The 15,936-nt window shown below is 32.6% G+C and overlaps 1 long non-coding RNA gene across 1 annotated transcript in view; it reads left to right on the top strand.

The window, feature by feature from the left end:
- The first annotated feature begins 12,982 nt into the window (after positions 1 to 12,982).
- Positions 12,983 to 15,936, top strand: part of LOC133191706 (uncharacterized) — a 33,993-nt gene continuing 31,039 nt past the window's right edge. Inside the window, exons 1-2 of the long non-coding RNA XR_009721728.1 lie at positions 12,983 to 12,992; positions 13,240 to 13,289. This is a non-coding gene — a long non-coding RNA (uncharacterized LOC133191706). The remainder of the gene's footprint in view (positions 12,993 to 13,239; positions 13,290 to 15,936) is intronic.

Genomic DNA, 15,936 nt, shown 5'->3' with positions numbered 1-15,936 from the left:
TTTTCTTATTGTTAAGATTTGCATAAAAGACGTTGTCTTTGATGCATGACTTATCACTTTTTCTAAACCTATATAACTTGATAAGCTGCAAAACATTGATGCTTAACGTTTATATTTCCTTTTAAGTTATTTGAATATTTTTAATCAAGATTCACTACCAAGCAATAAGTATGACAGCAATGACTGATTAACTCAACTACATCTTTACATGGGAAGGGCATCATTGACATCACATACGCCAATGTAGATATATGTACATGTATTTAAAAACTAACTTATAGAAATATATATTGATAATGTCATCATTTCTAGAATGTTATCCTGGGACACACGGGGTCAACTGTAGTAAAGAGTGTTCCGAAGGCTATTACGGAAAAGGATGTAAGGAGAAATGCCCGATAGAATGTTTACATAACTGTAAAAAAGCAACAGGGATATGTATAGGTAACTATGTTTGATGAGTTTGGTGATTTTCTGAAATGTCATTCATGCGAACAATTCTAAAATATAGCTAATTTTAATGTTATATCCGAAGAATAAGTTGTCATTTTAGAGGAGTCCCATAACCAAACTCCCAGTTTGATGAATAACACCAGTGTCCCGTCTGATACGCATAAAAACAATGGCATTGGGGAAGAAATAAAGAACTTCCTAACGGATAAGCTATGGATCATTGCTGGAGCGTCTTCTGTTGTAGTTATCCTTTCATGCAGCTGTATAGGAGTCTTTCTTCTCTGTAAAGTTTGGTAAATATTTTATTGGAAATAAGATGAATTACTTGTATAGCATAATCTATATCGTATATTGTAGTCTAGAAATACAGATGTTATAAAACTAAAATACAGCCGTGCAATGGATGGTTGAAAAGGTTTATATATGATTTCAATTTTAAAGATTGTTATGTATAATTCTCAAAAGCAAGAAAAACATGTAATAATACCGAAAAAATATACATACTCCATTAACAACATGCACTAAAGAAGGAGTTTCGAACTTAAAATTTAGAAATTAATTGTTCTAGAATATTTCACGAGCCCATGTGAAGAATACGTAAAACTTTAAATCCTGTTTTCTCGCATAGTACTTCGGTGGCTTAAGCAAGACAACGATTAACTGAAAAGATCTCGAAAAAAAAATTCTTCATATACATGTATAGGCAAATTGAAATAGAGGATCTAACATTTGTTTTAATTGAAAGTAAGCCGTCCTCTTCCAAAAGGCTTTACTCCTTACATATCAGTACACAAAAACAAAAGCAATACTACTTTAAATATTTGTAATATTTGCAAATTTACTTTGTGATGGAAGTGCAACTACATAAATTTACTCCGTGATGGAAATACAACTACATTTAACTTGCCGAATACCATGAAAACATAGCCTAGTTTGAGTCCAGAGCGACCATTGACCTTTTATCTGTTTGAAGAGACGGATCTAAATTATATATTTATGTAAATGGTATATATATTTGTATCATTTAATATATTCAACTTCGCAGTCGCACCATCAGAAATATCATTATGATAAATTAATAAACATATATTCGAATGGATATTTTGTATTATATCGAAAGCACTTGCTATCTCTTGCCTGTATGTCTTATTTCCTGTCATCATTATTCAACAAAAACATATTTGCATATCTTTGCATATCTTTTCTTAACAGATATTAAGGTCATAAGACCAGAAGTCAAAGATCAAACCATTCTGGACATAATAAAATATTGTCTTCCCAATATCTTGTAAACTCTTTGATATCCTATAAGGAGAAAATGACCCTTATTCGTTTACAGATTCATGACTCAAATGAATCTTTACTTGAAAAAGTCTACTCAGTATTTTGAAAACTCTGATGAAGAAAAAAAAGATATCTCCTTATTGATACCGTTTATGTCTGTTTTGAAAGCGTTTGCTTTTTTCAAAATTGAAGATTTTTGCCATATTTCGACATGCGAAATTTTTTCCTCATGCTTCTTTTTTCCTGTTTTCCAGTAAACGCAGACAGAAGAAGAAAAGAACATTGGGTAAATTTGAATTAATATTTTCTATATAAAAATAAATTAATAGTAAAATTCATAAATACAATAGAATATATTTTACTAGAAAAAATACAGTTTTTTTAAAACTCAATACTTTTTATCAGAAAACACGGTAAAGCGCTCGCTCCGTGATCGGAAGGTCGCATGTTCGAATCACGTCCGCGACTGACCTTAGTCGATAAAAATAGGTAGCAAATATTCCTTCTCGGCACGTTGGAGTAAAAGCTGCGGGTCTTTTGGATGAGACCTTAAAAGCCGAGGCCCCGTGTCACGGTAGACGTTGGCATAATAAAGAACACTCACTGCTCAATGGCCCTGAGTGCCGAGTAAAGGTCTAAATTTGAAGTCCTTCGCCGGTATATGGTGACGTCTCTATATGAGCAAAAAATTCTCGAACGGAACGTAAAACAGCACACAATTAATCAATCTATCAAAAAACCATATTTCATGTAAAGTCAAATTCATTGAATAACGCGTGCACAAAGGAATTTACCTTGTCTTTGCATCTTGTAGATAATGCTACATCATTATCCAACCAGAATCAATTTTCTTCATGCAGCGAAAAGTATCAAAGTGACAGAAACATGCATAACCACTGTAGTAGCCCAATTCTACCTCCCCGAGCTCAGAATTGTGAGGGAGCCAAATCTTTCACAGATAAAAGTAAAACAGACAAACCGGAAGTAGAATACAGTAAACCAAAAAAGCGCTACAGTCTAGTCCGGAAGTTAAAGGTGTCTCAGGAATTGACTTGCCCTGAGGATGAAGATGTATTTGATAGTGACGAGTTTGATGACGATACAAATACTAGTGGCGGTGTAGAAATCTCCGAATTCCCAATGAAACAGTCTTTCAACACTTTTCGATCCTCAGGTATCAACAAACTGACCAAAAAGGGCACTAATACCAATTATGGACATATTTGGTAGAATGAAGTCTAAGTGTTTTCTTTTTAAAAATTTTCCTTGGTATATATATATATATATATTTTTTTTTATACAGTTTGTTCATTTATTCATCTCTTAAAGTACCAACTATTCTCGATAATCATAAGTCTGTTAGCATCGAAGCCTGATATAGTTATTAAATTTGATAAAGTTTTTATAAAAAATTAAATACTGATATGTCAAGATCATATTTCACCCATATTCATAGAGAATTTTTAAAAGGTTTTTGAAGTATCAAATCATTAGAAGTATATACAAAGATAAATGCATATTTTATGCTTTGAGACATTACCATAATCTGTAAAAGCCTCGTAATAATGATAATAATAATAAACTTTATTTATCCAAGATTACACAATTAGCATAAAGCTAGTTTTCATTGTGGTCCTGCATCAACAGATCTTTATAATCATACATAGGAATATAAAATTAGCATCTTAATATAAACATAAGATATAAAATTTACAATCACATGACAGATATATACATGTAAAATCATATTTGTAACAATACACTCATAAACTGGCACACTCAATGAATTGGAAAGGAAATCTAGTTTTAGTATTGACTCTGTTAAAATACTCAGTAAAATACACATAGTTAAAATACCTTCTTTTCTTAATTCTCACAAAATAGTAAGAGCGGTTGAGAAACTTCAGGAGTACTGTACATCCACATATTCAAGAAGTGTTGTTAATAAGATGTGGATACTTTAAAACAACTCCTATGGATTTTTAGCAAATTTAAAATCGCAAAGTTTCACCAAAACCAACAGCAAAAAACACTTTATACAACCATTTCTCACGATAAATTGAAGTCCGGCATTTGATACCATAGACAAGTGCTTTTTAAATAAAAATGGAACTAGTAAATTTACATACATTGTCTTTGGTCATTTGCAAAATTATTTAGTTAAAAAATATTCTGATTGTACAAACAGGAACTCAAAAGTTGATATCAAAAAGATGCTTGAGTTTCTGATTGACAATATCGATGTGGTTTTAGAGATCAGGTCTTCCGACAGTCTGTCAGAATTTCTATGGGTACCAATTGCACCCCGTTATTAGCAGACCTTTCAAAAAAACTTTCAACAGGAAAACGTCTCTTGCTGTAGCCTTCAATTTAATTAGACTTTAGATATATCGACGACATTTTATCAAATAACAAAATTCATTTTCATTCCTACTCTGATTCGATGTATTCCTTTGAACTCGAAAAAAAAAACAGAACAGAGTTTGACATATCTGTTTCATATTTGGATATTTCACTAGAAAAAGAAATTATCGGCAACCTAACATCAAAACTTCATGATAAACACGAAGACTTCAACTTTTCTACCGTGTAACTATTGTCATCTGCATGCATATGGTGTTTATGTCTCCAAGTTGATTCGATACGTAAGAGCATGCAACTTCGAAATCAAGGCAATCTATAAACAAATAAGTTGATGAATCATGGTGACCAATAGTCAAAGCTAAATCTAACTTCAGATGGAAATAAATAAAAGCAATCCAATTAGATCGACAAAAACAGAAATACATAATTAGATTTAATCAAACATTCATCATCTTTAATCTTATTAATACATAAAATCTCCTATTTCGTGCAATGTTGTACTGATAATACTTTATTTCTCAGCTTTTTATGAACTATGAATTAATACATGTAATTACACTTCTGTTACATAATATACAAAATAGATAGAATGTGTTCTTTTTAAGAAATGTATGGTCAGACAATAGAACAGTTTCAAAGTTCAATGTTAATAAAGTTGCGTGTCTTGCTCAAGTAAGAGAAGAGGTATTTTGGCTAAAATCAGGTAAGAAAATTGATGACGTAGGACGATTTATCATTATGATGGTAATTATCTATTATTTAATTGAAGAATAAATCAGCTTTATTGGAAATTAATATAATATATTTCCAAAGAATTGTTAATATATTTTGATGTTTATTCAGCTTTAAATTACAAATATTAATATTTATGATCTCTAAGCATTTTTTTTTAAAAATTATATTCTTGCGTATATAATGTAAAACTGTAAGCTCTATACGGAAATACGAAACTCCTACTTAATAAATAATGTGGGAAAAACATTTGCGCTTCATATTTATTATTTATTGGGAAACAGGAAGATTTTGTTGTAAATTTCTTGAGTGTTTTGTCATTATTAGCAAGCTTTTATCCTGTTTGATGCAAATACACGACACATTTTGTTTAAAAAAATAATAAGGAAAGTAAGACGATAGTAAGTATGTGGCAGGGTTAACATTCAACGTATGCGATATTTCAATCTAGAAACATTTAGGTTAAGTTTGATGCTAATAATTGTATGTCTTGCGTCATTAAGTAATGGATATATGCAGAATACTGTTCTATATGTAAAATTATCAGACTGTTTGAGGCCCGTTAAGGCCGAAAACAGTCTGATAATTTTACATATAGAATTGTATGAGGCGTATATCTTACTTAAAACATTGCTATTTAAATGTCCAAAAGTTACCTGGAGGAGTCCGATAATTACACAATAGGAGTTCAGGCATCAATAGTTTTCTACCTGAAACCATCTAATAAGTAGACAAAAGAAAAGAGAATTTTTTCTTTCTTTAGACAGTAAAATCAGTGAGGGAACTCTTTTATTTCATTCATTCAATGGCAGTCGTTTGGCTTAGCAGGAACTATGGACGGTGGTCAGGTGATTCGGAATCTTTTTTTTTATTAAGTGCGTTTGACATTGATACAGATACAGTGTTGGATGATATCTTCAAAATGCATTTAAAGTAAAAATGCGGATTTTTATCTTAAATTTTGATTGGATGATATAATGAAAATCTTTTAAAAGTGCGGTATTTGGCGAATAAACCTCGTTGAATGAAGAGATTCGCAGACTGGTTCTTTATCAGAAAAGGATTTAAATTGGCTTATTCACAGTGCTGTATCGAAAATGCTTTGCAAAAAACCACATGGAAAGTGTTACTTTTGAAGAAGGTTAAAACTCAAGTTTCTTCTTGGATTTGCTATTTTTGACAACTTAATTTCCTCGTGTTCGCTTTCGATGAATTTTTTCTCCCTAACTTTTTTTTGGTTTCTGGACAAATTAAACCTTGATTTCACTCTAGTTGTTGTTTTGTAACTACCGTCCGATTTTGTTATCACTGCCGTCCGATAATATATTATTGGACTGCTAATTATTATTATCGGACGGCTACAGGTAAATTTTTAGACTGCAAGAACAAAGGCATGACGTCACAGCAATGTTTTAATTGTACTTAGAAGAAATTCATATCAGTGCTCATCAGATCTATTTCAGTTAAGTTTTGAATGCTGTTCCTAAACTGTTATAAATCGGAAATGCTGAGTTTTGGAGAATATGTGGTCTATATTGCTTTCCTTTTTTTAACTTCCTGTAAAGTATTTTAACATCGCATTTTAGCCAAAAACTGAAAAGCATATAATTCGTAACCAATTAAGTTGCTTATATTAGAGACTGACTGGGCGTTGAATTATTCACCTCTCTATTTCACCACGAAAGGGTTATTTTAATGTGAAATGTCGCAGATCCTAAACCTACAGCACCGAAAGATGAATTTTAAGATTATGAAGCTTAAGCCTGCAAACGATGACGAAGAACAAAATAAGCATAAATGTCGATTAGGGGAAAAAAGCATAAATATTGTTTGTTGTTTAACCCCTTTCAAGAATTTTTCACTTATATGGAGACACCACCACTTGTTGGCGAAGGACTGCATTAGCCCTATGCTCGGCAATCAAGGCCATTGAGCAGTGAGAGATCTTTTTCGTGCCAACATCTACGGTTTCATCAGAAGGATCGGTATCCAGGTCCCGCAGTTGGGATTCGAACCAGAGACCTAAGGATCAACTCCTGACACAGCGACTCTAGAGCAAACGCTCTAACCACTGCGCCACGTGGGAGACCAAATTATGAATAAAAACAAAGGAAAGGAAATTCGCACATTAAATGTTTGTTAAAGTGTGGAATCCTCTTTGTTAGAAACTTCTCATTTCATTTTGGTAACAAAAATATGAGATCATTGTTACTGCAGATAAGTACATCTTTGAATAAAAAAAAAAACGCAGTGCAGTCAAGGTGTACAATGGAAATATCGGCAATTTTTGTGATTTAAAAATACATTCTTAATCAGGATGCAATTCTGTTTAGTACTTTATATGTGTCGAACATATGTAATTATCGCTATTAACTACATGTTGAGGGCGATTAGATTTTAAATTTAGACCTGTCACGTGATTTTAGCACATATACTTGCAGCATTGAGGTCACCTATCCTATATAGATAAAAATCATGTTTGTATGACCGCATGCTCAATTTTTTGCTGGCTAATGGCATTAAATATAGATATAATAAATTCATTTTCAAGATTTCACCAAGATCGCAGCACTTTTAAAAAAACCTTAACACTTCTAGAGTTTATTTGTAAAAGCTAGCTCTGATCTATTGAATGTATGTCCTTGCACTAGATGTATTTATTGCCATCCTTACATTACCCTCCGATGTACTCGCAAACAAGCATACTGCTGTTTTAATTAAATGTACGAAAAATATAAGAATAAATGCATAAAACAGACATTGCATATAACTTAATGGCCTCTTAAATATATACAAATAATATTTTATTTAATTATAAAATACAGTTTTCGTTGTGAAAATATTTCTTGATCCGTCTCTCACTGCATACAAACTGCGTCAAGTTTTACGAAATGACATCACATCGTCAGGTGCATTGCAATCAGTGACTTGTTTATGTAATGATTCCGGGGTTTTAAGGTACGACCATGCGGAGTTCTCAATTAGTCACTGTTGACATCACGTGACATCAGTTGTGTATAAATACCGAGACTCTGCAGTCGTCTGGACTTGTTCTTCGGACGCAGCCAAGGTTAAAAGACGAGTGAGGTGAAGGAAGTATTCACATGTAATAGTTCTGGCCTGTTTTACAGTTAGAGAGAGGATTTAAAAGGCCAAACCAGTTAAGGCCTACCACAAACGAGGTTGACATCCAATATGGAGGCTAGCGATAGTTTGTTTGATCTCGTCTCCATTGGCTGACCAGTCTGTCCAGGCTGCTATACTCATTGTCCGTCCTGAATAAGGCATCCTACAGTGAGTGTAGTGGTTGAAGGGCTATCAGATGCTTTCCGCCCTGAATAAGGCATCGTACAGTATATGCGATAGTCTGAGGGCGACTGGGCTCTCATTTTAGTGTTAGGTTATATTAGGACTACCAGATAATTAAGTTAATTGCTTGCCTCTGATTATTATAGTGATTTACCATTTGATTATTGTTACCCTAGATAAGGTTAGGACATATTTGTATATTTTGGTAGTCCACTAAAATCAGACCAATTATTTCCAACCATTTAATGTTGAACACCTCAAACCCTGAAATTGACCAGGTACGACCCCCGTGTTTAATGTAAATACGTTACATTTACACCTTTGCTTTATAGAATTGAACTAATAACAAAGCAGCAAGCTATAGTAGGTGTTGATGTAGTTTGATGGTTTGTTACAGTTTAAATCAGCAAATTATTTCATTTTGTGCTATTTTAAGAATTCTTAATTTTGTATGGTGTCATAGTTAATATTAGGCCACACCTCCTTTTTGTATCCTTAACTGTGCTGCGAGGAGTGATAACGAATAGTGGTTGATCTCAAAAATCATATATACAATACGTGAAGTTTAGAGGACAAAAACACAGATTTTGGAACCGCAGGTGGTGGTATCGGATGACTAGGAGCTTTGAGCAGCACCTGTCAATTAAACCCTCAGACTAAACCCTCAGATATTAAACCATATACGTTTCCAAGGTGTATGTGTGAGGGTGGGGGTGTGGTGGTGGGTGACCAAAAATAGATATACTCGTGCAATTTAAAAATTTTTCACCATATCTTAATATACAAACTCAGTGTTTGGTACATATATCTTAATATACGAGTCTCCCACGTGGCGCAGTGGTTAGAGCATCTGCTCTAGAGTCGCGGAGTAAGGAGTTGATCCTTACGTCGCGGGTTCGAATCCCACTGTGGGACGTGGAGACCGGTCCTTCGGATGAAACCGTATAAATCTAGGTCCCATGTCGCAGTAGGTGCTGGCACGAAAAAGATCCCTCACTGCTCAATGGTCGTAAGTGCCGAGTATAGGACAAAATTCGCAGCTCTCCTCCGGCAAGTGGTGGCGTCTCCATATGAGTGAAAATTCTCGAGAGGGACGTAAAACAACATACAAACAAAACAAACTTAATATACGAACTCAGTGTTTAGTACATTTAAATGATAGTTGCTATCATTACTGGTAATTAACCTGGAAAAAATGTGATATTTTAATTTAATCTTTAATTTCTTCTGCAAGTGATTGTTCATTGTTTATTTACTTTGATATCCTTGACTATTAAACACAGAATATGGTGTATGTTAATCTTCTGGAAAACTATGGAATTTTTTGAATTTGATAAATAAATCTGATGCAAAATAGGCCTATATGTGTTCTAAAATCTTATGAATTGCTTTCATAATGCAAACAAGTATAAAACGAACGTATGTGGCTGAGAAGAGTGCATGCATAGTGTTGTTAAAATCCACGAACAAATCTCGAGTGTTTTCCATGGTTCAGGGTTAGTTATTGATATTCTATTAAAGATATACCCAAAGAAAGAGTACTATAGTTAACTGTAGTAGTTTACTCCGAAAGTGTGAACGTTTTTAATATAGAAACTCTAAATGTCCTTCTTATGAATTTCAAATTTTTCTATTTCACTTCCTTAAATGTAATATTAAGTGGAAGTATTACCAGCATATATTCACATACTATTACTATGATTTACATCATTAGTATGAAGTTTTACAGATAATAACCCCCCCCCCCCCCAATGTATAAAGCTTTTTATGCTTCCTTTTTCTATCAAAAATTAAATGATCAGTAACTTTGAAAACTATAAATTAACAATTGTATGTGTTGAAATTGTTGTTCATTAAGGCGTGATAGCTTTCAAACTAGTATATACAAAAACCACAATTTGACAAGCAAAACACCAGTTGAGACCAAGTAAATATTACATGCATTAGCAAAATGTACGAGTCTAAACTTACAAACATGTATCTTAGAAGTTTGGTAACTATAATCAATTGCAAACACAATAAGTGGTATAATACATCAAAATTACAATATTCCAAAATATTATTTTTGTATGCAAACAGACATGACTAGAAAAAATCATTGTAAGTGGCAAAAGGAAAGGTGCAAAGGCTCAAAAAGTTGAGGAGATTTGCAAAATCTCTGAAACTACCCAACCAAACTTTACAGTAAATCAAAGTGTTAAAATATTTTACTATATAAGGGTATATAAGGGTAGGGAAAAAATCCTATTAAGTGTACTCTCCATTATTTTTTTCCCATTTAGCTTCCCAATATCAAAAAAAAAAAAAGGATTTTATTTTCTTTTACAATATTATCTGAATAATATTATTGGTGTCTATAGTGTATGAAGGTTTTATTCAGAGTAATAAAATTTTCATTTTCCAAAGATGTATCGTTTGTAGATTTCTTTGAGATCGGTCAATGTTCGTTATCTTCAAAATTTTTTCAATTTACCTACCATGAATTTTTCAGTTCAGAGTACATATCGTATCAACATATCACTCACCAAATAATTTATCCCGAAGGGTTGAATTGTTGAGGACACATCATTTACCAGATAGAGGAGCCAGAAGTCCTTGTTAGAGATTTGTAGGACAAAGATAAGTATCAATATCAAATTTGCCGTTTCCTGTTTTAGTAAGAAACTTTCATACCAGATGCAATGTAGATATTATGAGTAAAATTGTTTATTTTAGGCCATGATTTGTCGACGGATTTTCCGTTATTTGCCGATCATGACAAGGAGCACACGGCGGGTGTGACCCATCGGCAGGGGATGCTCACTCCTCCATGGCACCTGATTCCACCTCTGTTGTCTTAGAGGTCATTGTTTGGTCTGCTCCTATTTTGTAATGTTTAATGGACCTTTGAGCTCGAATACTGTTCGTTATCTTCATATATTTCATTATAACTCACACACTGAATCAGTGAAAATTCATTGTTTTTAACATAATCCGATTTCCATTTTAAAGAAGTTTAGTGTTTTGTGCTTTCTTTTGCATCTTTTATTTACTATAATTTACAGAGCAATTCTATGGTGTTTTAAAGCATCATATTATGTATTTGTGATTGCAAACTTTATATGATGAACACTAAAATACGAGATTCTTAAATGATTTTTGGTTACTTGCATTCATATGTCGACTCGATATATCACAGTGAGCTTGAAACAAAGATACCACAGATTCTGACACATCTGTTTCATATTTAAATATTTTACTAGAAAAAGACATTAATTGTAACCTAACAACAAAGCTTTATGATAAACGTGATGACTTCAACTTTTCAATCGTCAACTTCCATTACTTATGTAGCAATATTCCCTTATCACCTGCATATGGGGTTTTTATCTCTTAGTTGATTCGATACGCAAGTGCATGTTCTACGTATTATCGATTTCTAAAACGAGGCAAGCTTTTGACAAACATGAAACAAGGATATCAACAGTCTCGTGTGAAGTGATCATTTCGCAAGTTTTACGGGCGATACAATGACCTTGTCAGAACATACAACCTACCATTGAGTTAAATGCTGACAGACGTTTTTCATAATAATTGTTAGGCCATAATTTATACACTAAACTGTCGCCTGATTTTTTCGTTTATTTTCCCCGATCATGACAAGGAGCACACGACGTGTGTTACCGGTCGGCGGGGGATGCTCACTCCTCTATGGCACCTGATCCCACCACTAAATTTGAGGTCCGTGTTTGCTCTGCTCCAAATTTGTATTGCTTCATTGGACTTTTGAGATTGATTACTGTTCGTTATCTTCATATCTCATTGATACTTTCAAGAATTGAAGAATTTTTGCTCTTTACATTCATGCAAGTATTCTTTTAAAAACCGGAAAACAAAGGTGTATCTGTTACCCCAAGTAACCTTTTGTTCTCTTGGTAAATGTAGAATTTCACTACTAAATGTAGTGAAATCATGCATAAAAGAAAAGACTTTTACATATAACCCCCAACAAATCTGGAAAATTAGGATGATAAGTGTGTTCATCATTGCAAAATCACAATTTAACGCCATCGACATCATCTTGAATATATAATATTTTACCTAGAAAAAGCTTACTTTAAATACCATAAAAACATTAATGCTGAGAATCTTGTCATTTCTAACAATATCTATTTTACTTTTAACCCTGAAAAATGACAAATCAAATATATATGAATTCGGTATGGAACACTTATTGACCAAAACCTACTCAATCGAAAAAAAAAAAAAATTCAGGATAACTTGTGTTTATTCGTCTTTTTTAAAAACCCACTGAATTACTGAATTCTCTAAATTATAGTACAGTTAGTGACTATTAAAAGTGGTGATTAATTCTAAATGAAACATATAAACAGGTCTGGAAGAAACAGACAGTAATCAAAACTGCTTGAATGATATCTGTAATATTGATAGATCATGAACTGAATTTAAAAAAAAAATCTTACTAAATTACTTCTGATGCAGCTTGTTATATCATATCAATTTTTGCACTGCACACTCCAATGTCAAAATTGTTACTAGTATAAATTTCAAATCGTCAATAAAATGTAATATTGAGTTCCGCTTCAGATTCCATTTATAATCGCAATTGGTTACGAGGAATATATACTGTAGTGTCCTATTTATGGCTATAATGAAATTATAAAGTAAAATTTACCCATAAATTATTTTCCTCGAATGAACTATAATACAGAGACACTAAAAGGACATGCCAAATATGAATGTTTACCGGGATATAAAATAATGGTTTCAAACGTTGTAGATTTTGTTTATTTTACTCAAACTTTCACTTTAATTCTCTGTCAGACTACAGGTGATGAAGGCCAGTGTGGGTAAGTGCCACTTAATCATAATAAGGTTTTAACATTACATAAATATATTAAATATTCTTTGTATGACAATATATACCGCATCACACTCAATACTTGTCTGTAAACATTGTGCATACAGTAAGCTAGATTTTAAATTTTTAACATTATAGAAAGAATGCAAGTAAGCTTACCTAACAAATGTGTTGTCAATAAACATTGGATTAGTAACAAAAACGGACAGAAACTGCAAAAATTCCTTTTGTTTCAGATCCAATACTTGTTGTTCAGGTTACCACATGAAAGATGGATTATGTAGAGGTACTGTATTAAACTACTGGAAATCGGGAAAAAAAAAAAAAAAAAATAGGGCTTTTAAGTTTCAGGTTTATTTTTTCTGAGAATTTGACAATTTAACAATATCATTATATTACTGGTTTGTAAATGACATCATAAAATAATTTTTAAAATAATAATATTCAAAGTTTGCGAAGACGGAAGATATGGATTAAACTGCAGCGAATCTTGTCAAGAAGGTTACTTTGGACGTCTGTGTAAATCAGAATGTCCCACACCATGCAAGCTTACCTGTGATAAAGTCACTGGGCAATGTAGCAATCAAACCTCTGTTTGTGAGTTTTTTTTTAAATTATCAAGAAAAGTATTGATATGAAATGTGTTTATCTAAATGTAAAAGTGTTTCACAAATACTTTTTCAATTACTTTAGAGTGGCTAGTAACTTTTACACATGTTTTGTAGCTGACAGTGGTTTGGAGAGCTTCCTTAAGAATAATTCCTGGGTCCTAGTTGGTGGTTCTTCTTTGCTAATGATTTTGTCCTCTGGATGTATTGCATTTCTGTTCTGTCACCATTTGTGGTAAGTTGTGGCTATTATTTCCATAAGTGTTATGTAGTGTTTACTGTGTTTCATTTACTGCATTTAGAAACAATTAAAACGATTCAAGTTCAACATTGATGTCTGTAAAACTGTTTCAGTCAAAAAAGAGAAGACATGCAATTAATATCAGGTATATTTTTCACATATGATACATTATAATAAAATTCAACTAAGATAATAATCATGGATAGTATAGAACATTTGTCCTTCTTTTAATCCTTCAAATTTATTTCTCTATAATTACAGAAACAAAGCATAGAAATGTAATACCCGGATCTGTTAAACAAGGAAAATTCACTCCACGTCAATCACAGAAAATTTTGAAAAGAAAAGAAGTTTCACTAACGTTCAGAGAAGAAGACACGGGTAGAAACAAGAACCGCAAACAATTAATAGAAATTAGTACTGAAATTAAAGAATTCACACCAAACAGTATTCCAGGTGACCAAAATAAAGCAGATCAGGGAAGTACACATCCTTGTAAAAACAAACCCAAATATCGGTACAGCTTAGCCAAAAACTTCGAAATAACAGAGGAAATTGATATTAGTCAGGAATTTTCTGACAGTTGCGACAGTTCTGATAATGACCATGATGTTGAATATGAAAACATGGGTGTTGAAAAGAGATTTCAGAAGAAAAGTGAGAGTGAAGCAGTGCTAAATAAGGCGGGTCCGTGAACTTGAAATATAAAACTTAAAATTTCTTTCCATTCGTGAAAAGTTATTCTGGGAAAAAGGGATAGGAAATTGTATAGCCTCTCGAGCAAAAGTATATCTGAGAAGGGGTTTATTTATTCGACAAGTGCGTAGTTTATCGTTTTATGATCTTTCTACATATATACTTTAACTTAAAGTTCAAGCAGTCTTTGACTTTTCCATAAGCTATTTTTCTTTTATTTATAGGAAATACATAGAAAGAAACACGAAGTTTTTGTGTCTCCTTTTTAAGAAATAAAACTTCAAATTTCCTGTTTCTTTTTCCGTTTCTCTTCCTCTTCCATGTATTGTGACATGGATGAGTCCCTTGGTACAAAGACACGAAGAAAAGACAAGAGACCCTGAGAATAATACATCAATGTAAAGGATCGATAGTAGTAAAAAAAAAAATTAAACTGATAAATGAAGCTATGTTGCGCAAAAATCAAGAGAAATAGGATGATAAAGGATGAACGAAATAATTAGTCTAGTACTCAGTAACAACTAATAAAGTAGATGTACTTGTACCCCAGATGTCACTATCAGCAGGCTAAACAAAACAATAGTACTTTACCACAATTATTAAACCCATCTCATTCCTTCTCACCTTGGCTTTTCTTGGTCTTTGAAGAACATTTAATGAGATAAGTTAAGTTAGTTTTGTCTCATTTTTATTTATATATTATTTTCAAGTCTATTATCAATAGTCACGATACTAAGAGCTTGATCTATCCAAATAATCAGAACTCTATGTCATTATGTTGCACAAAGTTATTTTCTAAATTATAACATATGAATCAAGAACAGGACAAGGAAGTTAGATACTGTAAATCACAAATTCTCGTAGGGTCAATTTGTCGAGGTTTGAGAAAAAATATTGGGATTTAATTTCGTGGTTGGGGAAGTGTTGAGTAGTAATGCATTTGACATTTTACACTTAGTTGCGGACATATGGATTCGTTGGTGTCTCCATACCTCGAAAACGACGAAAAATTAAATCCCCACGAAAATTAGTGATTTAAATGTAACAAAAAATATATATATTTGAGCTTCATACTCAAACTATAATACACTACTGGACGAAAAAAGTGCTGAGAATCCCAAAATTTACTGATAATGTTTGATAATTACTGATACTGTGCTGTTCTTGCTGATAAATACTGATATTTACTGTTATTCTTACTGTTCTTACTGATAATTTTAATTGTTTCTGATAAATACTGATAATTACTGTCGTCTTTACTGTTGAGTCTGATAAATACTGATAAATACTGTTGATGTGCTGTCGATGCTGAGATTTACTGATAATTACTGTGGTCATTGTTCTTGAGCGAGAAGGTGCTAAAATAGAGCTTTGGGTTGAACATTAAA

The sequence above is a fragment of the Saccostrea echinata genome, unplaced genomic scaffold (assembly GCF_033153115.1).
Source record: "Saccostrea echinata isolate AGI-Se365-2 ecotype Australia unplaced genomic scaffold, CSIRO_AGI_Sech_v1 ptg000024l, whole genome shotgun sequence".
Classification (NCBI taxonomy): Eukaryota; Metazoa; Mollusca; class Bivalvia; order Ostreida; family Ostreidae; genus Saccostrea; species Saccostrea echinata.
Note: the sequence above shows the minus strand (reverse complement) of the source record. Positions and strands in the feature narration are given on the sequence as shown.